Genomic DNA, 24241 nt, shown 5'->3' with positions numbered 1-24241 from the left:
ATATATAAAAACAGCGCCTTTTATATCGGTGAGTTATTTTGATGGAATAGCCGATGGCTGATATTTAACTTTATCGCTAATATCGACCGATACCGATACCATGCTGATAACGTTGTGCACCCCTAATTTAAAAGAAGCAAAGAAAGGCTGTAAAACTTATCAATAAGATTATTTTTTGGCAGTTGTGAGAAAGTTTAAACTCTTTTTCCTCATTGTGCCATCTGCAGAGAACAGAATCAAAATCAGCCGAAAAATAACCCCCCCCCCCCCCCCCCCAAAAAAAAAAAAAAAGCTTTAGTGGTTTTGGAGATCCTTCAGGTCAGCAGAGGCTTATAAAATCTGTCTTTTAGACAAAGTCCTCTTGGTGTTTGGACGTCTCGACCGTAACAACATCTCCCCATAAATCTGCCAAATGATGAGCTCATAAGATCACAGCGAATAAAAGTTTATGATCCCGCTCAGCCAAAAGAGTAAATAATTTCCCCTCTCAGCTGTTGTCAGTAAATGCATTCTCTTTAAATACGTACATTTGTTTTATTGAGCATCTCGTTTAAATTCTAATACTTGTCTTTTGTTTCGGTTTATTCAACTTTAACAGCTTCGCAGTCACGGCTGCTCCAGGTCAGTTTAACTGTTGAAGCCTGAGTGTGCAGGGGATTTTCTTTGTTTCTATCCTGCTTTGTAGAAATTAATCAAACACTAAAACAAAGAATGAAGACTGTAAAAAATAGACTTTATACTCTTGGCTTTTGAAATTAAAGTTTCACCTTACAGTCGATGTACGCAGTTTTGTCTTAATAACTTGTTTTCTTGTGTCCTTTCTATTTTTCCATTCTAACTGAAGAAACATCAGTTATTTCTTATCTCCACCAACTTGCATTATTGTTGTCCCTCGCTATCTCCTAAAGGGAAATATTTGCTTTTATGTGTTTTTATTCTTGCAGCTTGGGCCTTTTTTTTTATTCTTTTCCTAAAAGCTAACTCCAATTGTGTCTCAGAAATGTGCTGTAGAACCATAATTTTAGCTAAAAGATGCTAATAATGGTAGCATCCAAGAGGCATATCAGGCATTTGCATAATTATAAGAATGACTGTTTGTGTCTAAATATAAAAAATAACTGCTTTAAGGTGTGTGCTTGGTCATTTTGTTTGTTAATGAAATTTAATGCATCAGTTTGATCATGTCTGCACCCTCCGGTTGTTGTGTAACGTTCAGATACAGTCAATCTCATCTCTTGTGCGGGTGACATGTGCATTTCTGATCTTCGGCATGTTTGCGTCCATGTTTGCAGTGGGAGCACCCTGCAGAGACATGACAGGAGACACGCTGAGCTTACAATCATGCTGACAGGAAGATAATGAAAGGCCCCGTCGCCCTGACACCCTGACTGATGGACAGAGATCATTTAACCCTGCGTGTGTTAGGTTGATGGTCTTTATGCGCAGAAAAAGCATTAGTTTTTAATATTTGACCTCTTGAGTTTGAACAACTGAATGTGATTTTCTTTAGACAGCTGAACAGCAGTTATGTGGCTCTTCAAACATAAAAAAAATGTGTCTTATATGTTTTTGTTCAGTAAACGTCTTGTGCCAGCAATAAAAATATACCTTATATAGATATATAATCCCCTTGCTGCATTGACGTCTAAGCTCTTTTACCTCTTCCATCCTTTGTTTCTCCCTCCATCTTCTTTCACTTCACCACAAATGAGCAGAAACGGTTGAAACCCTCTCTGACACGGTTTCAGACAAGCAGAGCCCACGCTCCACAACCTACACTCTTTGTCACGAATAGTCAAGCCTCTAAAAAAAAATGAAGCATTTCCTACAGATGTCTTTTTTTTGTTTGTTTTTTTTCTACTGCCTCCTTTTGCTTTTCCTGTGAAGACTTTCCAAGTTGTGGATCACTTTAGTAATGTTCAGTAAAAGCACGTTCAGGTGTTTCTTGATGTTTTTCAGGTGCATCCACAAGCAGATCTCATGAAAGTATTTCAGTACAATGTCAAGCCATGTAGGGAAGGTCAAACAAGTTCAGGAAATGCAGCTTTCTGCAGCATCCTCAGGGTGTTTGTGTCCGAGTGGCGATCCAGTTCTACACACAGGAACCTGCATTCATTAGAAGTAACTAGCTCAGGTTCTGTGTTTTATGTGTCCCTTTAAAAGAGTCAGATCTTTACACTGTTTTAAACAGAACTAGATGAATTGCACTTCCTGTGAAAACGCAGTGTAAATGATTATTGCTGTAAAACTTGCTGAAAAACAGATAAAATTAGCTAAAAAAAAAACATGTCGAAATGTAGCTAAAATGGAAGACAAAGTCTACTTTAGCAGAAGAAAGCAGAAAGAACACATATTTGGTGAATTTGGTTTAAATAAGCAGGAATGAGCACAAAAATTAGGAAATTAGCTTAAAAAAAAAAAAAAAGCTGAATTTAGAAAAAAAAATAGCTGAAAAGGCAGAAAGAAGTTTAAACTACCAGAAGGAAGTGGAAAGAGCTGTTAGCATAAAAACAACATAGTAGCTGAAATATGATGAAACCTTCCGGATGGAAAGCGAAACATTTCAGCCCAAAAAAGAAACTGTCCAGATGATCTGACTGAAAATTGTTGGATTGAATACCTGAATTATTGTACATGGACTTTGTTTTGAACCAGTTTGACATGACTGTCAATGAGGAAGAGGGACGGCACTGGAAGAGGGGGTGTGCCAAAGAGACCATCTTAGCACCAACATAACTGGTTTGTTCCACTTTGGAGTAAGCTAATGGGGGAAGAATCAGTTTTGTGTTGTGTGTTTCCTTGACTGATGAAGCCTTCTGGATGGAAGGTGAAACATTTCAGCACAAAAAAAGAAACTGTCCATATGACCTGACTGATAATTGTTGGATTGAATACCTGGATTATTGAGCATGGACTTTGTTAGTAGCTGAAATAGCAGAAAAGGGCACTTTCAATAGCTGCCCAATGCTCCACCTGGCGGTGGAGGGGTTCAATGGAGAAAGTCAATTTCGCCATTGTATGGGAACATACAGTGCTGACAATACATACACATTATTATTCAAATCTGATATGAGTATAACAAGCTGAAATTAGCATAAAAAAGTTAATTAGTCTGAAAGTAGCAGGAATTACCATGAAAAACTTGAATTTATCTGAAAACTGCTGAAATTAGCACCAAAAAAATGCTAAAAGGGTAGCTGAAAATTTAGAACAAGCTTAAATTATCAGAAGAAAATAGAAATAACATGTTGGCTGAAAGAAGCAGAAATGAGCACAAAAAAGTGAAAAATAGCTGCAAAAAGCTGAAATGAGCAAAATCAGCTGAATAGTTAAAAAAGCAGAAAGAAGCTGAAATTATAAGAAGGAAGTGGAGAGAGCACATTTTTGCTGAATTAGGCTGAAAAAAGTTGAAATGAGTGCAAAAAATGTGGAATTAGCTGGAAAAGCTAAATTGGCATAAAAACAGCTAAATAGTTGTTGAAATAGCTGAAAAAGCTGAAAGTTGTAGAAAAAAGCTGAAACGAGCATAACAAGCTGAAATTATCAGTTTGAAGTTAGAAGAAGCACAGAAATAATCTGAAAGGAACACAAAACAGCTGAAACCAGTTGAATTTTTTAACATTTACACAAAGAAGCTGAAAGAAACTGAAGCAGAACAAAATGTGAAAGGAGCAGTAAAAGGTTGTAAACAGATCTAAAGATGTGAAGGATGTAAAATGAGCTCAATTCATTGTCTATGAGGAAAAAATGGCAGAAAAGGCTCAAAATTTCAAAAAGCTAAAGTTGCACTAATACTAAAAGTCACAGCAGGATTGTCCTGAAAGAGCTGAACGTTTTGATTTATGATTTGATGAAACAGCTTGAAGACTGCAGGACGAGAAGCACTTCGAAAAACGTACAGAAGAAAAGTGGATCACAATAGAATGAACATAAACATTCACACAACTGGTGGTGTCAAAGGTGGAAGCTCTCTTATCACAAATAAATCAGGATTCTGCAGATCCGTGCTGCCACTTATATTAGATCTGCTTTTGCCTCTGTGTTTCATGAAACTTAGTGTAAGAGCTTGAAACGGCATTCTCTAAATTCTTCCTCACAAATATTTTGTTTTTTATCTTTACGCTTTGATCAATATCTTTTATTCCCACCCTTCCACCCTGCACATTTGATATAAGGTTTTAAAGCTCAGTCAGAAACAGACTGGGGAGTCAATGAAATTCAGTTTCATCACATTTTCTGCCAAACGTTATGGCTGCATTTGGAGCGGGCTCAAAGAGAGTTCTTGTTGATTTACCGTGTCCCTTCCAGCCTGAGATGGTGCGCTAATGCTGCAATTATCTTCCTTGTCAAGCTAAAGTCGGTGTCGTTTCTTTTCCAAGGACAAAAATGCACTTGAGACGTTTTAGAAACTGTTGAAAGGTGCTCACTTTTTGGACGGACATCAACTTTCAGAACCATCCCTGGCTGTTGGCCCCAGAATAACTGCATCTGTGTTTTCTAGCTGTGACGCCTCCAGCTGTTGCTCCTCTGGATTCCTCCAAAACAGAGGTGTGAAGTTAGAGCATGTAGTTTCTTAAATTTCAGCAGCTCAGTGGGACTCAGCCCAGCCCTAAAGCCCCTCGGGGCCCTTCCTGTAGTTGCACAATGCATACGACAGCTCTGCTTTGGGTTTGTACCTCCTTTGTTATAACCTACACTGGACTGTTGAGTACTTTTGTGCACACCTTTTTTTTTTTACATATCAGATGTAAAACTTTCATAAGATTTTGAGTTTTATTCTCCAGTAGAGCCCTGTTTTCCAGCCTGAAAAACTAGAGGAGTATTAGGTTTTTCCTGGAGTGATGTGTTCCTGGTTTATTCACCACTTCTTTGCGTCTGTATGTATTGTTGGAGAGTTGTTCTTAACACCAAGACTTAGCTGCAATAATGATTATTTGCACATAAAAAGCACCTCCAGATTCGATGTGTAATATCTCTGCAACTTGGGAACTTGACAGAGAGAAGCATGCAAGGACGACTTATTCATTTGATAGAACCTGAACGTTAGCTAAACTGAAACACTTTGTATTTTTTTCATTCTCTTTGCAATAATTTTTTATTTATCATTAATGCAAATACCATATTTTGCTTAAATGTCAAGCTTAAAATGTCAGAAGGAAATAAAAGTATATAATTATAGCTACTGCACAAGCGTATAAGTCACCGATTGACATGTTCTGCCCTGCCTGATGGTATTCACACTCATTCAACAGCTCTGGACTCAAATTCAAAGTACTGAGTACTGACAAGAGCAAACCAATTTGACTTTTGATCCATAACAAAAACACTGTGACATAAAATATTGTGATATTTAATGTGAGTTTGAGTCGAGATAATATCATATTTTCTGCCGTATAAGTCGCATCAGTCCAAATATGTCTAATAAAGTGGGAAAAAAACAAATGCATTGCTTTGCCGTATAAGTTGCATCTATTATGCGTCACCGCTGACCACCCGGAAACGTGGGCCGGTGTTGTGCCAAAAATCAATTGGCTGTCAAATGGTGGCCACAGGAGCATGCATGGGAGGACTTTAACAGGAATTTAACTAGATTAACATTTAAAAACAAATATTTGTTTGCTCAAAATTATAGTAAAGGTGTGTCTCGGGTGAAATTATCCTTAATAAATGCACTTTAACGGTCAAATCAGCTGCATTTTTCCTGGGCGGCACGGTGAAATGAAGCTGATTTGACGTTTGCTCCAGGAGTTTCGGAGCGAGACAAAGGTGGCCCTGTATGGCAAACTTGGCTTGCCAAATTACTTGAGCACCCTCTAGCGGCTGAAAATGGTAGTGTTCAATATTTTCCATGTCAGAATGAATGAAATTGTCAGATCTCAGCCAAAAATTGAGTTATAAATATGGGGTGGAAAACATAAATAAGTTGCCTTGCTGTATAAGTTGCAAACGTGCAAATTTATGCAAAAAGGTGTGACTTATACAGTGAAAAGTACGGCAGTCTAAATATTCAAAAATTTGCAGAATCATTTAAAAGAACGTGTTTCTCTTTATATTTCACTCACTTGTAAGCAGATCATATTGTTGCTCCTCGTTAATTTGAAGTACACACACTTTACTTGCGCTCTCACATTATTTGTTATGTTTGTTGTTAACTCAGGACAATAAATTTGAATGCTTTTCTCACCCGAAAACGAAGGGCTTAGCCAAAGATCTGAGTGTCGTGGGCCCCCTAAGTTTGATCAATGAACCCCAGTGAAGCAGAACAGCCGGGCGCTGGTGGCAACGTGCCCAGAAGCAAGGCACTGAGAGCCGAGGGGGGTCGAGGCATACTTGTAACACTTGAACGTCTCGAAATAGGGAGATTTTTCAAAGCCTGGGTGGATTCTGAGCAACGTTCCCACAAAATGTTTGCGATCAAGAGCAAAGCTTTTGTTTTCTCTTGTTTTATTTAAACATGTTTCTACAAAATTACTCCTACATTCTTTAAATCTCACTGGCAGATGCATGAAACTAAAAGATATTGAACATTTTACGCCCTATTTCGTTTATTCTGCTAGTTAACAAAACCACCATATTGACTTATGTCATATGTGGCTTTAGCACATATATGAAAAGAAAAGCATCTTTGTTGTTTTTATTTACCTCATTTTCTCACAATTAAGCTTTTTTTTAATTGGCGCTATGGGAGATCAGACAAATAACTCTTAAAGATTAATCAGAAGTCTTGATTACAAATTGAAAATCAATACGGAGGCATTGCTTATTGCTTTTCTTCTGCAACGTTTTTGAAGGTTTGTAAGTGTTGGTTAAACTCATGCATCTCTTCCTCTGCCTCCTCCTCCTCAAAAACTGAACACTAGCCTTCAACCAGACTGCTCGTTAAAGAACAAAACAGGATGGAACAAAAAAAAGGAGACAAAGTGAAAGTGAGTGCAACGTATTTGCATTCAGGGTATCTCCAGCTGTTACTCAGAGGACACTGAGCTGCCTGTTAATGTTAGACTCAGTGAAACCAGGCTCAAAAATACTAATCAAATGGCTCCATTAATCCTGATTTATGTTGTATTACCTGAATTGATGTTGGGTTTGAATCAATAGTTGGTACAAATCACAGTCAGAATCAAAAACATAGTGTTTAATTTTACCGTCTTCTTACCGCCCTGCATGTCAGCACACGCTGTGGAGGTGACTGACGTTAGCAGGAGGATTTGAACCCAAGAGGATGGACAAGCAGAGGCACGCAGACTCTAAATAGAAAACTCTGAAACTAATTTCCCTTCGAATAACAAACTGAAAAGAAGATGTGGGGCAGAAATTAAAAATGTCTGTCTTTTAATCTTTTTCAACTTTTTTGATGGAGACTGGTGTCCACAAACACACTATTTACCATATTTTCTGCCTTATAAGTCACAGTTTTTTTTGATAATTTACATGCCCTGCGACTTATAGGCCGAAACAACATATTTATGGATTTTTTCCCATATTTACAAACCAATTTTTGGTTGAGATATGATCGTTTTCATTCATTCTGACAGAAAAACAAAAACAAAGAACAGTACCACTTTCAGCCACTTGATGGCAGAAGAGTAGTAGTCGCAGTGAGGCATGCCGTTGTATCATGTAATAGGTAAACGTGGCTGTAATGACAAATTCCAAAAAGTTCAAGACAAAAACAACTGGACTTTATTTATTATACTTTACTTTATACTTTATTGTTTTTTCTTTAACTTTTTTGAATTTACCATGTCCTGGATGACTGAGAATCTTCACCCGCTATTAATGATACAATCTGCTTTTTGCATCGTCTCCTCACCTTCATTCTGCTCGCTGCTTGGACTGACCATCAAACCAGCTGTACCGCCCCGGCGAAATGCAGCTAATTTGACCATTAAAGTGCATTTATTAAGGAAAAGTTCAACTGAGACACACCTTTGCTACTGTATAATTTTGAGCAAACAAATAATTGTATTTAAGTGTTAATCTTGTTAAATTCTTGTTAAAGTCCTCCCGTGCATGCTCCCGCAGCCGCCCATAGATTTTTGGCACAACACGGGCCCACATTTCCAGGTTCAGCCCACATTTCCGCGTTGTCGGCGGTGACGCATAATAGATGCAACGTGTACGGCGAAGCAACGTATTTATGGATTTTTCCACTTTATTAGACAAATATGGACTGATGCGACTTATATGGTACATTCTAAAACATGACAATGACAATATGGGGAGTGGTGGCGCAGAGGTTGGAGAACGTGGGCCTGTGAGCAGAAGGTCACCGGTTCAACTCCCTGGACTGACAATATCACAATGTGGGTGATAAAAATGAAACACCCACATTTTCCTCCACCCTCATTTGCCCCACTCTGGGTCCTTGAGTAAGGCCAATTAACCCCCCACCAACTGCTCCCCCAGGTGCCCTAGCAGCTCTCTGCTCCCCACAGAGGGCTGTGGTAGCTCGGTGGCCTGCGGTTGCGTCAGGAAAGGCATCTGGCGTAAAAACATTTGCCAAGTCTTGTGCAAGTTAGTTTGCTGTGATGACTGCAGAAGGGAGCAGCTGAAAGAAGAAAACATTATAGCCAAGAAACATTTTTAAATCCTATCCTTTTAAATATAAAGTTTAAAAAGGGGCTTTTTGAGGTCACAATAGCATTTTGTCATGGAAATCAGTGTGATTCAAATATCTGATAGCGCTGAAGTACTACAGGATGCACTCCTTTGCTCACAAAGCTCATGCGGCGGTTTCGTTGGGAATCGATTGTCTGTTCTGCGGCACGCTGCTCCTTGGGTCTCATTTTCTGCTCAGAAAAACTCCCATCGAGCCATGAAAGTTGCATTGCAAACAATATTTATTATTGATTTCCTGTGAACGGTCTCTGGTGTTGAATAGAAAGAGATTAAATTGTTGGGTGGGGTTCAGTCTGTCAGCTGACACATGAAACTCACTGAAACCCTGTTTCCCATGGAATGGTTCTTTGGCTTCCGGCTCAACGTGAACTGCAGGATTTAAATATATATAAATAAAACCATTTGTTGATACGACGCCTGGATGCTGTGATACTGTTGGTATATTTAGTTTCTTTATTGCTGCTACTTGTTGATGCCTTCTGGCAGAAGGTGGGATTAGAATTAACGTCAGTCTTTTTTCTTTTTGTTCCTCTCACATTTTTCCAACATTCTGAGTAGGTATTTACATTTGCACTGCAGGAATGATCCATTGCTAAGTGTAGCTACAGTATGTGTTGGTTGGATTTTTTTTAAGTTACTAGAAGTTATGTCCTTTAACGCTTTGGGAAACATCCATGGACACAAACTCAGCAAAGAGCTGTTTATACTTGCATTGCATCTGTTTTTATTTCCCATGTGGCAGTGATAATTTGTTATAAGTCCATGGTAAATTCACCAACACTGCTGCACACCTAAACTAGTGTTACAGCACATGCAGATGGAGAGGTTTTACATTATTTTGGCTAAATGTGTACTTCTTGAATACTGTACACACGCTGCAGGAGTTGTCCACATTTGACTTGTGGGAAACAGCATGTTCATGAGGGCTATGAGTTATTATTCAGTTCAGTTCATTTTATTGATGTAGCACCAAGTCACAACAGAAGTCGTCTCAGGACACTGAACAGAAATATTCATATATATGTAGTGAACTAAGCCTCAGGTCAAAAGCCTTCCTGGGACAGGAACTGTTATTTCATTGATTTGAGTCCAGAAACACAGATTAAGCTCATCCAGAGACTTTCTAAGTGTGTCCTGCACGGATCAATTGAAAGAACACTCTCTGTTTATTATCATTACTATTTTACAATATCTTGATAATCAAAGTGTGTTTAGTTCAAACCATTTTAAATGTTGAAGTGAACTACTCATTTTAAATCAACTGTGAAACAGTATTAATGATTTTTTATCCTCATTCAAAGTAGAAATCAAGTTAATGTCTGTTACAAGAGTAATTATGCATTTTTTTGATCTTCTGTCTGAAATGAGCAAGTTGTGATATCGGTCAAAAGTCAAGGAACGGTCAAAAACATGTTTATCGGAACGAAATGTTATGTTTATCTCTATCAGACAGATAGAAGGAAGACTGGCTCCTAAATGTCTCTGTTCTTCAAAACATTTCTCTGTTTGTTCCTAAAACATCTTTGCTGTTTTTCTGACTTGTAATAACCTCTTACGTCACTAAAACCACACCCCTGTTGGTTCGTTCAACCAATCAGGAAGTTCTCAGAGGAACCGGAAGTGACCTCTTTAAAAGGGTCGACACTTCCTAGTTCCAAGCGGAACAAGTTCCAGAGCAGAACAAGAGTTCCGAAAGGAACAAAGTTCCGAGCTAATACAACGTTCCAGGGAGAACCTCGAACGAGAAGCTCCGAGGAACAGAAGTTCAGGGCAGTTTCTAATGGAGTGACGAGAGTCCGTCGATGCCACGACGTCTCGCTGTGGCTCTACCCGACGAAAGCTCTGAACAATGAGGAAGTCTGTTCAGTGATGATCTCACGACTCCTGAGGTCACAGCTGTTCTTACGGAGACGCTGAAAAGAGTTGAAAGAAAAACTCTCCACCGAAGCCGAAACTATCGTCTGCAAAGGTAAAGAGTCGATCTCAACTACTAGTGTACCGTGGATTAAGCTGCGTCCAAAGGAGCGTGCTGTTTCTGGTTATAACAGACACATTCCCTCACCCATCTCTCTCCATTCAAACTCCTTCATTTTCCCATCTTTAAAGCTCTTCTATCTGCCAGTAATTAATCCAGATATTTTCAGAAATGTCTGTTGTATTTCAGTTGCAAGTGAGAGAATCATGGCCGTATGATTTTCTCAGTGCAAAGCTCATTAATTAAGCTGTGTTATTGTAATCAATCTGCCAATTATTGTAAATGTGTGATGTGTTTAAATCGTTTTTTAAATAAACGACCCACTGTTGTTGGTGAGTCAAAGATAAAACACGTTTCCATCCACATTTAATCATTCAAGGCACAATAGAACTCAGTCCAGAAAAATGAAAGAATCCGTTTAAATTATGGATAATATCATCAACAGGTATCATTCATTACATATAAAAACAATAATTTAACATTATTTATCTGAGGAGCAGACTGCGTTGAGTTTAAGTCCATCGCAGAACTCTCATCTAGAGCAAGCATGAAGGCGACAGTGGAAAGGAAAAACTCCCTCACGAGGAATAAACCTTTAGCAGAACCAGACTCAGGACAAGTGGCCATCTGCTTCGACCGACTGGATTTGAGAGGAACAGATACACAATGGCAGGTCAAGAATCACATGTTAAGATAGAAATAGCATCAAATGAAATCTATTCCATTTTAAAAATGTGTTCAAGGAAATGAGGTCAGTTTGTCCTCTAGTAGTCTAAGCCTATAGCAGCATGACAAGCCAACCCTAACTATAGGATTTATCAAAAAGGAAAGTCTTAATCCCAGTCTTTAAACTGGACAATGTGTCAGCCTCACGGACAGAAACTGGAAGTTGGTTGCACAAGAGAGGAGCCTGGTAACTGAAAGATCTTCCCCACATTCTGCTTTTGGAAACTCTAGGAACCACGAGTAAGCCTCCAGCCTGAGAGAAGTGCTCTGTTAGGAAAATGTGGAACAATAAGATATGTAATATAAGATGGAGCTAGGTTGTTGAGAGCTTTGTAGGTTAGAAGTCAGATTTTGAATTCAATTCTGAATTTGACAGGGAGCCAGTGGAGAGAAGCTAAAACTGGAGACATATGATCTCTCCTACTAACTCCAGTTAAGACTCTGGCAGCAACATTTTGGATCAACTCAATACGTTTTAAACAAGTATTTGGACACCCAGATAAATAAACCATTGCAGTAGTCCAGTCTAGACCTGACAAATGCATGAACCAGTTTTTCTGCGTCCTTTTTAAATTGTGTTTCTGTGTGGAGATGTTTAGCAGGGTGGAGAGTTGAGACAGTTTCTGTGATCCTCAGCTGGAGTCCTCAGCTCTGAAAGAAACAACGTGCTTTTACATCGTACTCAATCTCATTTCACCTGTTACAACTCACAGATTTACACTCAAACGTTCAACGCAGTCACTGACATAAACAGTCCGAACATTTTACACACCGAAGGGAATCAATCCTCAGCCACAGGGGTTCGTTCTGACCAGACACAGACTGTGTTGGCTCCACGTTGCCTTTGGGATCGATTTTGTTCAGAGTGACAGATACAGAAGTGATTTGTTAGCCTAAAGCAGTCACGCTGATCAATTAGTTTAAAATGAACTTGATTAATCGGTCCAAGTTACTGTGGTAGAGGGAAGTGAAATTAAACTTTTTGTGCAGCAAAAAACTTCATATTTCCTGACGTACAGGACTCATCGTCACTTCTCAGGCTCACACTGGAAAAGTGGTTAAAGCAGGGCTCATTTTTTATTAATTTTTTGAATCGTTGAAGATTGAAGGACCATTCTGTGAACTTTACACACTACATGTATGTGAATGTTCCTGTGCAGTGACCTGAGACGACCTCTGCTGTGATTTGGCGCTATATAAATAAAATGAACTGAGCTGAATAGTTTACGTCTGATTAACTGTTTTGTTTTTGTTTGTTTTTTTCGAAAAATGTCAAAGTCGGATGCATTTCCCAGAACAAACTGAATCTATAATGAGAAAATAATAAAATAAAATAAAATATTTAAAACAATCAAAGTTTTTGTATTTATATATAGGAGACCAGCGTCTAAATGTCTTTAGGTTTGTGGTCAGTTTCTATGACTATGAAAACTTTTATTAAAGCTGTTCGAGGTGAATTGAAATTGACACATAAAGAATGCACTTTATGTAAAATATTAACTTTTTTTGTTGTTGTTGTTTTTGTCTAAACAAGAGAGTCAGTTAGTTTAAGACCTCAAAATCTTATGAGGCTGAAACAATGAAAAGCTCAATTTTGGAAGGAGTTTTAAAAGATGAAGTAACTAAAAAATGAATTATTGCAGTGAGTAAATCTGATATATCCTGGTAGATGTGAAGATTGTCAAAAAGACACCAAAGTGACTGTGAGGAGAGTCATTTTAGGTGTTTATACTGTTTTCTAACCGAATACTGTAATGATGCACTCTATAAGTACACTACTGTGTAAAAGTACTCTCAGCTTTATTTATACTTTGTTTCCAAAGAACCAGGCTTTTTTTTTAGTGATTTCTTAAAAATGTCAACTTGATCAATAATTCTCTGGGATTTCTAATGTTTTTGGGTTTTTCTTTAAAATTCTGCTGGTTTTGTTATGAACTTTTTGTCATAGTTCACTATTTTAGGAGATTTTCATTATTATTATTACATTGAACCTACAATAAAAAAAAAATAAAAAGGAAATAATTTAGCACATATTTAGTTAAAATAAAAAAGAAAAAAAGAATAATGCATTTTGACAAGCATAAAATTTCTAAATATGATTTTTTTTTTTTTACAATTAAAACAAACGTTTTATTTTCTCTGTTCTTAATTTAAATATTTAAACAATATCCTTAAAAAACAACAACCTAAATCCAGTCACTAGCTGATACACTGGTGTATCCTTATACATGAATATTTTTGCAACAGTGTGATTCCCAAATGACTAATGGTCAGAAAAATGGACTGAAAACCTTAAAAATCATAATTGGAAAACATTTGGGAACAAAAACTTTGACAGACCTTCAGAAGAGCCTATTGATTGCAAGAAAGTCTGTCCGGTTGTTGAATCGAGGGGCGCTGTGAGATCTTTTCTCAGTCCTGTTGTCTAGCTCTATAGTTTGGTGATACCTTCCCTGCCAGCACTGACTTCTCATTATGGAATGATTCGATGCCTCGGTTCTCCTGAAAGTGGGAAAGTTGAAAAGTGCAATAAAATCCAACGACGGTGCTTCATCACTCTTGCAGACTATCAGTCAATCTGTTGAAACACAAGGCAGACCCTGTGCCTGACTGGAGCCATAAAAACCTGTTTCTGGCAGAGCACTTTCCACATTGTAACCCTTCTGCCCACAGCATGCCACGACTGTTTGTTTGGGGCTTGTTCAAAGGCTTTTCATGTACACTCCTTGCAATGACCAACAGTTCCATAAAGACATCCACAGTGGTGACAGCCAGCCCTCTGATGGCTGACTCCACTGCTTTAAAGCCTGAGTTTTGAGGTTTGATACTTTGTGTTTGGGTATGTTTCTGGGTGTTTAGTGGTGTTTGGGTTGTGTGTTCCCTTTATTTACCGTAGGCACTTTGAGCAGCCTCTCGAACGCCAAATGAGCAGCCCTCCCACAAAGCTTCCCTTAAAGTTTCCTGTTTTAACCAGTGTTGCCAAGTTCGCTTATTATAAGCAACTTTGGGCTTGTTTTTTCCAAAAGTCACTTGCAAATCTTTTAAGTCACGGGTTGCATTTTATTTTTTATTTTTTGGGGCTTGTTTTGAACGTGAAGTTGCGTATTTGGGCTAGACTTTCTTTCCGAGTGAAACTAGTTAATTATCTCCCAGCTCTGCACAATAAAGCAAAAGACGAGTGGTAGAAGGTAGTTTGTCCCTTCCATGCCCCCATTTCCTGTTTATCACTCCCGCCCAGGTTGGCAAGGCGACAGGCGCACTGTCATTCCCCGATCTGTTACGGAAGCCGATCTGTAGTGTAGCTCATTTGTGCATGCGCTAAAATGAATGCTTGCGGGTCGCACGGATCGCCGTTGAATATGCTAGATTAAGGAAAATGTACTAGTACAATTCCGTTAATGAATAAGAACTGTCTTAATTTACTTAGAAAAGTATGTGCTCTATCTCTGCCGATTTTCATGTTGCTAATTTACGCCACTCTTATTTCCATTAAAATCATTGACATATTTACGTCATGGTTAAAAGATATGCAGCTTCACCACTGAGCGGCGCTGTTTCCCTGTGGAAGGGTTTTTCTCATTCAGCCCAGGTTGGGGGTCAGGTCTAATGTGTTGCATATCATCTTAGCCAATGATTTGTAACGGAAATACGAGTGGCGTAAATTAGCTACATGAAGATCGGTGGAGATAGAGCACATACTTTTCTAAGTAAATTAAGAGTTTTTATTCATAAACAACGGCGATCCGTGTGACCCGGAAGTACACTGCGGATTGGATTCCGTAACAGATCCAATGACACGCACGTTCAAATAAGCACTCATACTATAGCCGACCACTAGGGGGCTCCACTCACACGCAGATGTCAGGATGTTTTGTTTTTAAAAATATGTAGAAAAAATATTAATTTTGTCATAAAGTATGTTATTCAAAGTGTTTGGCATAATTTTACTGTTGTTTATGTGTAATGCCATAAGGAATGTACCGGTATGTTTATATTGTTTTAAAACGGCCTCTGTTTTACACAATGTGGTGGGTTGCCAGTTGGGCTTCTTTTGGGCTTGTTTCCATAGAGCTGGTTGCTTGTTTCTATCGCGAGATCTGGCAACACTGGTTTTAACTACAGTTAAAGAGTTAATGGTTCCTCCTTGTTTTGATTCAATCTTTTGGCTTTTAACGTCTTCTGTGACGCCTGTCCTCCTGAGCAGTGAATGCAATATTAGGCTCCTGCTCATAAATTTCAGCCTCTGCAGATTAATTAACACCTTCAGAGAAATAAAAAACAGGTTTTATTTATAGTCTCCAGGACTCTCCTCTGTTTTAATACATTTTGGCCGTCATCCCAGAGTGCTTGCTCACCACTCTGTGTTTGTGATTGTTGCCAGGAGCTTATTGTTCCAGCAACAAGAATCATATCAGCCGGAGTCAGAACAAGCCTCTGTTTATGTGATATGTGTCATGTCCTACAGCATGTATATACAAATGTTTAAACAAGTCATTTTTCCCATTTGTTAAGGAGACTTATGTTATGATCTCTTCAACAAACGGGGCTTTGTGTTCCAGAAAAGAACAGATGTTGGCACTTAATTCTTTCTGTAAGATCTTAATTTGAACCTTGGGATTTTTACCGTATTGATACAAGGATGAGAGGCAATTTGTTGTTTTTCATTCGTTTTGCATTATTTAACTTCGTGTCTAGACTAGTTTCACTGCACCGATTAGCTCAGATTTAAATACCTTCAGATGAATGTTCATTGCTTTACAGGTTGTGCTGCAGGTGCTGACTCTCTGTCTCTGCCTGCACTTAGCTTTTTCCTCCAGTCAGCGTTGCTCATTTTTATGTGTTGGTTTAATTACAGGTGGTGTTTGAGAGGGATAATGTGTGTAGTACAAGAAAAGACAAGTCCGGAAAGCTCACGTTTCATCGTAGTTTCAGACAGCCATGTGTCTGGAGTTTCTCTAAATGCAGCTGCATGTTTTCAGGCAACTTTAAAGCATCTGCGGAAGAAACAACCTACCGTACTTGCCGCCATACACGTCACATCAGTCCAAAAATGTCTAATAAATTGGAAAAAACAGGAATAAGTCGCTTTGCCGTATAAGTCGCAATTATTATGCGTCACCGCTGACTGCCCGGAAACGTGGGCCGTTGTTGTGCCAAAAATCGATTGGCTGCCAAATGGCGGCCGCGGAGTGAGCACGGGAGGACTTTAACAAGAATTTAACAAGAATAACACCTAAAAACAATTATTTGGTTGCTCGAAATTATAGCAAAGGTGTGTCTCAGTTTAACTTTTACTTAATAAATGCACTTTAACGGTCAAATCAGATGCATTTCGCCTGGGAGGTGCAGCGAAATGCAGCTGATTTGACGTTTGCTCCAGGAGTTCTGGAGCGAGACGAAGGTGGCTTGGTATGGCAAGCCAAGTGTCTCATTAATAGCCACTTTTACTTATTAATGAGACACTTGGCTTGCCATATTGGTTGAGAGCCCTCTAGTGACTGAAAATGTTAGTGTTGAATATTTTCCAACGCAGAATGAATGAAATCATCAGATCTCAGTAAAAAATTGGGTATAAATATGAGGGAAAAACTTATATTAGTGGCTTCGGTGTATAAGTCGCAGGACTTGCAAATTTATGCAAAAAGTTGTGACTTACATGGTGAAAAATACAGTCATTTTCTGCATTTATTCTCTCATTTATACCAGGTATAAAGAGGCTTGGTTATGAACGTGTGAAAACTTGTGTCTTGTTATTTAAAGAAATATATTAAATCTTTTGAATTGGGGCTCTGCAGAAAGTTTATGACTAATAAATATCTTACCTAATAGCTCTTTGAACAACACGAGTTTGGAAAACCGAACCTTAATTCTGATCGATTTAACAAACTTAACAACTAGTCAGAATGCAAGATCAAAGTTTGGTGCCATCTTGAAACAACTCCATTCTCAAAGATTTTCTAGTATGTGATGATTATTTTGTAAACCATAAACTTTGCATTAAATGGTTATAGTTCTGCGGTTTGTTTATATATTTAATTATTTTGAAAAGTGGCATTAACATTTAGCTGTAGCACCTCTGGTGTAATCTGTGGCTTGTTTGTGAGAATTATAAAGAGATTTCTTCAGTAATCACCATTTAACATGAACTTGTCTGTGCTGTAAAGATTTACGTGTTTGCATGAACCACTGAAACCTTTGACACTAAAGTTGCTTTGGAATGACAGAGATTCACTTTGATCTTCTTCCTGGCCTTTAGCTCTTCAGTCTGGACAGAAAATAAACTCAATATTTTTTTTTTCAAACAAGTCATTCAAAAATCTTTTTACAAGTAAAATGTTAATTTTTCATTACCTTTACAAACATTTTCTACTGTTTATCCGTGATCTAGTTGTGGAGGCAGCAGGTCCACAAGATCAATCCAGACATCCCTTTTTTAGCAACACTCTCCAGCTCCTCCTGGGGGGACCCAAAGGTATTCCCAGGTCAGAGAAGATATATACGGTACTCCCTCCAGTAATTTCTGTGTCTGTCTGGGGGGTCTCCTCCCATAATGTGCCTGGAAAACCTCCAAAGAGAGGCAGATGCTTGAACCGCCTCAACTGACTTGTTTTGATGCAAAGAAGCAGCGGCTATGCTCCCATGATTCTCTAAGGTTGTTGAAATGCAAGCTGGGTAATGGGCAGGAAAGGGTTTATGGCATTGCTCACTCCTGGCAGCATATTCTAGCTTTAGGGACATGAAATGTCACCTTTTTTAATTGTTTAATGTGTATTTATATGCAGGATGATATATATGTTTTGAAAGTTTCAGCTAACAGTTACCTTGTTTTTAAGCTCCATACCAGTCCTGGATGACTAAGAAAATTAAAATCAGTTAAAATTAAGTTTTATCAACTTATCAAATGACAGTTTAAATGCCTCTGCCTCTTTATTTAGTATCAAGCTGGTATTTGTTACTGCGTCTTGTTTAAAGGTGTTTGGTAACAGCACACAAGCTCTGAGATGAACCTTTAGACCGAGACGTCGGATATGTCAGCTCTTTACTGTCGTGTATGAACAAAGCTGCTCATCTGAGATCCGTTTTAACAAAGTGTTCTGTTTTTTATGTGTAAAAAAATATTTAGCAACTCCAGCAGCTAAAATAAAGAGCAAAATATGCACTGGTTGTGATCTATATGTAAATCATTAGCATAATGTTAGCCACAAGTAAATACAGACTAACATACAGACAGATAGAGAATTTGAAAATATGAGCTATTAATATTAAATATATATATTTTGTAGAATTTTATACTCTTGCACAGAAATATGCTTATTTGCGGTAAATATGTTTTGAGGAAAACAATCCATATTCAAGCTTTAACTTATTTTTATTTTATTTATTGCTATGTAATCACCATATAATGACAACAAGTTTCCCGTTCTCTGGGTCATAATTCATGAAGAAAAAGAAAATTGTCAACAGTGTGAAGACAGCACTTAAATTATGATGCACAGCCAATGAACAGATGCAAAATATATAAAAGTCTAGAAAAATAAATCATCTTTGAATTATTAAATTCACGTCAGATAGTTTTAAACGTTAATAAATGCCAAAGATCAAAAATGTAAGAATAGATCACATTCAATTTATTCCTGTCAGTCTTTGCACTGTTTGTTTGTACACAATCTTATCTGATATGTTTCTTCCTGTAAAGTGTCCTGAAATGTGCTTTTTAAATAAAATGATTGTTGTTTTTATTATTATAAAAACATGTATAAAATATTTAAACGGCATTACAATCATAAAAATGTCATTCATTTTTATTTGGGCTGTATTTATATTAAGGCTTTGCAAAGATGCTTTTTTTTTCACAAGTTAATTTACTTATTTGTTAAGCATTGCACCTTTTAGACCTTCTGACAAATCCAATTTAAAAACAATAGTTTATTTCTACATTCACCTAAATTAAAAAGCTTCCTCTCACATACAATACGTCCGCTTCCTGTTTCACTCTGTGTTTCAGGAACTTAATTATGAGCAACATTACAAAGATCTAAAGGGTCTTTTTTTTTTTTTTTTTTACTGAAAATGTCCTTTTTTAATATAATAGAGAAAATGATCTCATCCATTTCCACAAACAACATCATATGTGGCATTTCATTTTTGACTTTTTGTTTTGCAAGGTGTGAATTTTGCTTCATGTCTTATCAGTGACATGCTGCTAGAAAAAGAGCTACACTAACAACATGTCATTCATTATTTTCTGAGCAGCAAAAATCCAATTATTCTTAAATAGTCACATTAGTTTTGTCCATGTTGACCCTATGAGTGAATGTGCACAGATGTGTGACTATCACAGCCTTTGTTTTAAAGGAGCTAATAAAACAGCTGCCGTATTTTTCGGACTATAAAGCGCACCGGATTATAAGGTGCATTAAGCGAAACAAAACAGCCAAATAAGTCAAATTTTATTCAACTCATTCACAATAACCACATAAAATCGGTTTGAGGTCAGTAAGCAAAACCAGAATTAATACATAAGGCGCACCTGATTCTAAGGTTCACTGCTGATTTTTGAGAAAATTAAAGGATTTTAAGTGCACCTTATAATCTGAAAAATACTGTAAATTAAACCCTCTGACTCTCAGTGATGAGAAGACGTTGTTGATGGATGGGGGCAAAGATGCAAACAAGCAGAATCCAGATACATGACTCGCCTGTAATGGTAGTCAGCAACTCCAAGTCATGTGACAAAGAACAGGGAACAAAGGCAAACGATTCTCACAGAACGTTTATTTTGAAAGTTTATGAGTGCCTGTTTCCTTGAATGGTTTTCTGTGGAACCAAACAGTCTCCTCGGTGTTTGTGAATCAGAGGTGTTGACAGGCGTGAGTCTGGCCAACAGGGCTGCTTGACAGAGGTAGGGTGAAAGTATGTGGGGACTTTTGGAAGCACTGAAAGAAATGCAGAAGTAAAAAGAGCCCTCTCACCCCAGAGAAGATGACTTGTCCTGAAAGAGGGGCTTTTGGCCCTTACTGCCCTCTGAAATCCATTACAGTAAACTCCAATTTGCCCTGAATAATAGGATACTCTGACAACCCTGTACCACAGAGGAGCTGGCCTCAAGAAAAATGCAGGTGCATGTGACTCATCCTGACCATTCACTGAGGAGGATTCTGGGAAAAGAGCAGCCAATTATTCAACGCTGTATTTTCCAGCTTTTGACAAGTATCCTTTAAAGAGTAAAATAGATGTTTTTGTGTGACTGGAAGAGCTTGTAGGAATGCTTTAGTGTGTATTAAGGCTGTTTACAGGAAGAAGCTTGTGCTGTTTGTCTACTAGGATGTGACTAATGGCCATTAGGAATAGAATGGTTGTCAGGAAGTATTAGAGATACCGTATGCCACAAATTTAATGAGTGAACTGTTGATTTAAAAAAAAAAGATGTTGTAGAGAATAAACAACAAAAGCTGATTTAATGCACTAAGAGACAAAACTTATTATATTGCTGTTGTGCTTTTATTAACTTTGAAGCAATATCTACAAAAACACTTATCCCAGCCATTCTTTCTAATTGGATTTGTAAGGTTAAACTCTTAAAACTAAAGGCAGACGTTGTGCTGCAAGCACTGTTGTTACAGTTCTGTAGATAATTGAGCAGATTTAGGAACACCAGCATCGTTGTGTTACGATGCTGAGTAAAGTGTGATTTTATTTTATTATTTGTGTTTAATATTTTGAGCCTATGCAGCAGTTTTTACCACTCACCTTAGTTTTTAATGCAACGCTACCTGCGTTAGCGTGACGAGGCATTTCTTTAAATTCTTTAAAAGTATTTCATGTCACAGCAGTTTTTGATGGATCAATGTGAATGTTTGTTTTCACATTAGTAATACTGTTATTAGCATATAAAAAGGTCAAGGTTTATCAATTTAAAAAAATGAGTGAAGATCAAGGAATTCGCACCAATCCACCGATGTGCACATTCACAATACGACAGGATCAGAAGAGCAGCTGTTTAACAATGCACTGCTTTATTACAACTTTCTATTGACAAAGTCAGAAATTTTCAACCTTTTGATAGTCTGCACTCAAGTTTTTTTTTTTTGAAGCATCCACTGTAAAATTAAGTGTGAAAAGGTGTAGTAACATTATGAACAGTGCATCTCCTGTAGACCATTTAGTCAAAATGTTTCTTCTAGTTGCACTTCCTGCTGTATCATTTCTCATTAGACTTAATAACATAAACTTTCATTTGCTTGTATTGTTTTATTTATTGTACTGATCTGAACCTCAGTGTTGGACAGTGGCAGCTGGGGTTTTCTCCAGGAGGGGCTATAACTCCAAAATAGACACATACCAAAATATATACTATGGTATCACACCAGTGTATCCCTCCCTGTAGCCTTCATTAAGCTGAGATGGATGAAATGTTTATTTCCCCAAACATGGCTAATCGCAGTGCATTAGGGAAAGCAGAATAAAGCATTAGCCTCGCTACATGCAGTTAGCCAAGCCTTGTTGCTAAACCAGGTCCTCTGTCTTTGGACTGCTGATTAATTGTGATGTGATCTGATCAGGTTCGAGCTCTTTCACCTGTAGCTTTTCTTGATATGTTCTTCTCTCAAAAGATATTGTTTTAAGTTACTTCACTGAATTATTCAATTTCTCTTGCGCCATGTCCCATCTCTGTCCGATCGTCTCAAGCTGCATTCAGCTCTGGGCGCAGGAGAGGTGCGCCCCAGAATGGTCCTATCTCTTGTATTGAAGAGGAGCTAACTGCGCATGTACAACTTTTAACAAGAGTCTATGGGCAAAGATTTTTGTGCCCCAGGGTGGAAATACGTCACCAACGAGACAATGTTGATGAATGAAACAACTTTACTCATCATTAACTATGAAATATTTATCTTACACAACTAAAAAATATATATGCATACATTTTGAAATATTTTGATTTTATTATTTCATTTTTATATCTTATTCAAGGTAATGTGGTGAGTGGTGGGGCAGTGCCCTCGCGCCCTCTATTGGCCAGCCGCCACTGGTGTTGGATCAAATCTGATATAAGATTTCATTGTGTCGCGACTAAAAACTGAATGGTATCAGTCTTTGCTGCTCATGTTTTTTTAACAAATCATACCGTTGGCTATGTATAAGATATGGATTATGTTGGATTACAGATCAGAGATGAACAACCATAATTTCAAATGACTTAGATTTGGAGCTGATTAATATTTTCAGCATTAAAGCCCAACTACTCCAAAAATATCCAAAGCCAACTAAAATTTGTTATTTAAAAAAAAAAAAAAGATAAATTACTATAATAATTCATACATTTTTTATTTATTCAAGTGTTTGAGGCCAAAGCTACAGCAGAAAATCTGAAACAGTTTCTGACCTTTAACATTAAGATTGTTGGGTATTTTTAATTATTACTTAAGTAAGTAAATTATGCAACTATGACACTGTCATCTCAGTCATATTTCATACTCTACAGTCTGCTCTGGCAAAATTCTTCCACTGCACATCATCACTCACTTCTCAATCTCTTATTTTGCTCCTTGTGAAGTGCATCTGTCAGCCCCCTCTTTGGGTAAATTAGTTTCTCCACTGGCTCTCATCGCCCCTTTATAGAGCCAGCAGTCGGGGAGGTGGGTGGGGGAGCAGAGGAGAGCATGAAGAACTGAAACTGTGACAGAAACAAGGCAGGAGGGAAGGAACAGAAAAGGCTCTCTGCTTGTTAAACCCTCTGACCTCTGTCTTATAAAAAAGAAGCATCGCAGAGTAATAGCTGAGGAATCAGCAGTTCTCTCCATCCTCAAGCCAAAACTATTTGCATATGAGCAACAACATGCAAACCTAGGATGAGAGCCATGAAAATTAAGTTTATTAATACATTCAACCTATTATTTATACAGGTTAGTCTCGTCGAACCTCGAGGACTCATTTACAAGAGGGACCTGTTTTAAACGAAGAACACAGAAGAGGTACAGACAATAGGCAATCATAAAATGAAAAGTAAAAAGAAGAAATTATATTGAAAAATGAAACAGAAACAGTTACATTATAAAATGATGTAAAATACTAAAAACAGGAACATGTCCTGTGTTGGTTTTTGCCATTATCTTAACAGTTGTTTAAAATCCCATAGAGAGGTCAAAGTCGACAACTATAGATATTTTTGAAAGTTATTCCAGGAAACAGGAGCAGAGTAGGAGAAGGCCCTTTTACCCAGTTCGGTCCGCACTGAGGGAACGCTGCAGGTAATAATGTTCTGAGAGCGCACGCTGTAGCTGCACTCATGGAGTGACATGTAGGAGGAGATATACGAAGACAACAGAACAAGAAGTGATTTAAAGATGAAAATGTACCAGTGAGAGAATCTGTGTAAAGTTAATGATGACTAATTAACCAATGAATACAGGGTGCAACCGTGGGTACGATCGTTACAGCTTGTTATGAATCTTAGTGCACCATGATAGACAGCGTCCAACATCTGCAGGGTGCTTGTAGGAGCATTTATGTAAATTATGTCACTATAGTCAATGGAGGGAAGGAAGGTCACAGATACAAGGAGTTTCCTAGGATTCAGAGTTAGACAGGATCTGAAACCCAGTTTAACTTATAGTTTCTTTACCAAGTTGTCATCACGAGGCTTAAAAGAGAGATGCAAATCGACCAAAATACCCAAGTATTTATGAGAATCGACAAAGTCAATAGAGACACAATTCAAAGATAAAATGGAAGGAAGGACTGCTGAAACCGACTTTCTGTTTGAAAACATTCCTTTGATTTTGTCAGCATTTAGCACCAGTCTGAGACGGAACAAATCTGACTGGATGATGTCGAATGCAGACTGTAAGAGCTGAAAAACCTTAGCAACTGTTTTAGCACGACAATAAACAACTGTGTCTTCAGCATAGAAATGTAAGT

The 24241-nt window shown here is 37.9% G+C and overlaps 1 protein-coding gene across 1 annotated transcript in view; it reads left to right on the top strand.

The window, feature by feature from the left end:
* plxdc2b (plexin domain containing 2b) overlaps positions 1–24241 on the top strand; it is a 109339-nt gene that overhangs the window by 18271 nt on the left and 66827 nt on the right. The gene's annotated exons all lie outside the window — the stretch shown is intronic.

Source organism: Nematolebias whitei, chromosome 20 (assembly GCF_014905685.2).
Source record: "Nematolebias whitei isolate Nwh7 chromosome 20, NemWhi1, whole genome shotgun sequence".
In the NCBI taxonomy this organism is placed as follows: Eukaryota; Metazoa; Chordata; class Actinopteri; order Cyprinodontiformes; family Rivulidae; genus Nematolebias; species Nematolebias whitei.
This window is presented reverse-complemented; position numbering and strand designations above follow the sequence as displayed.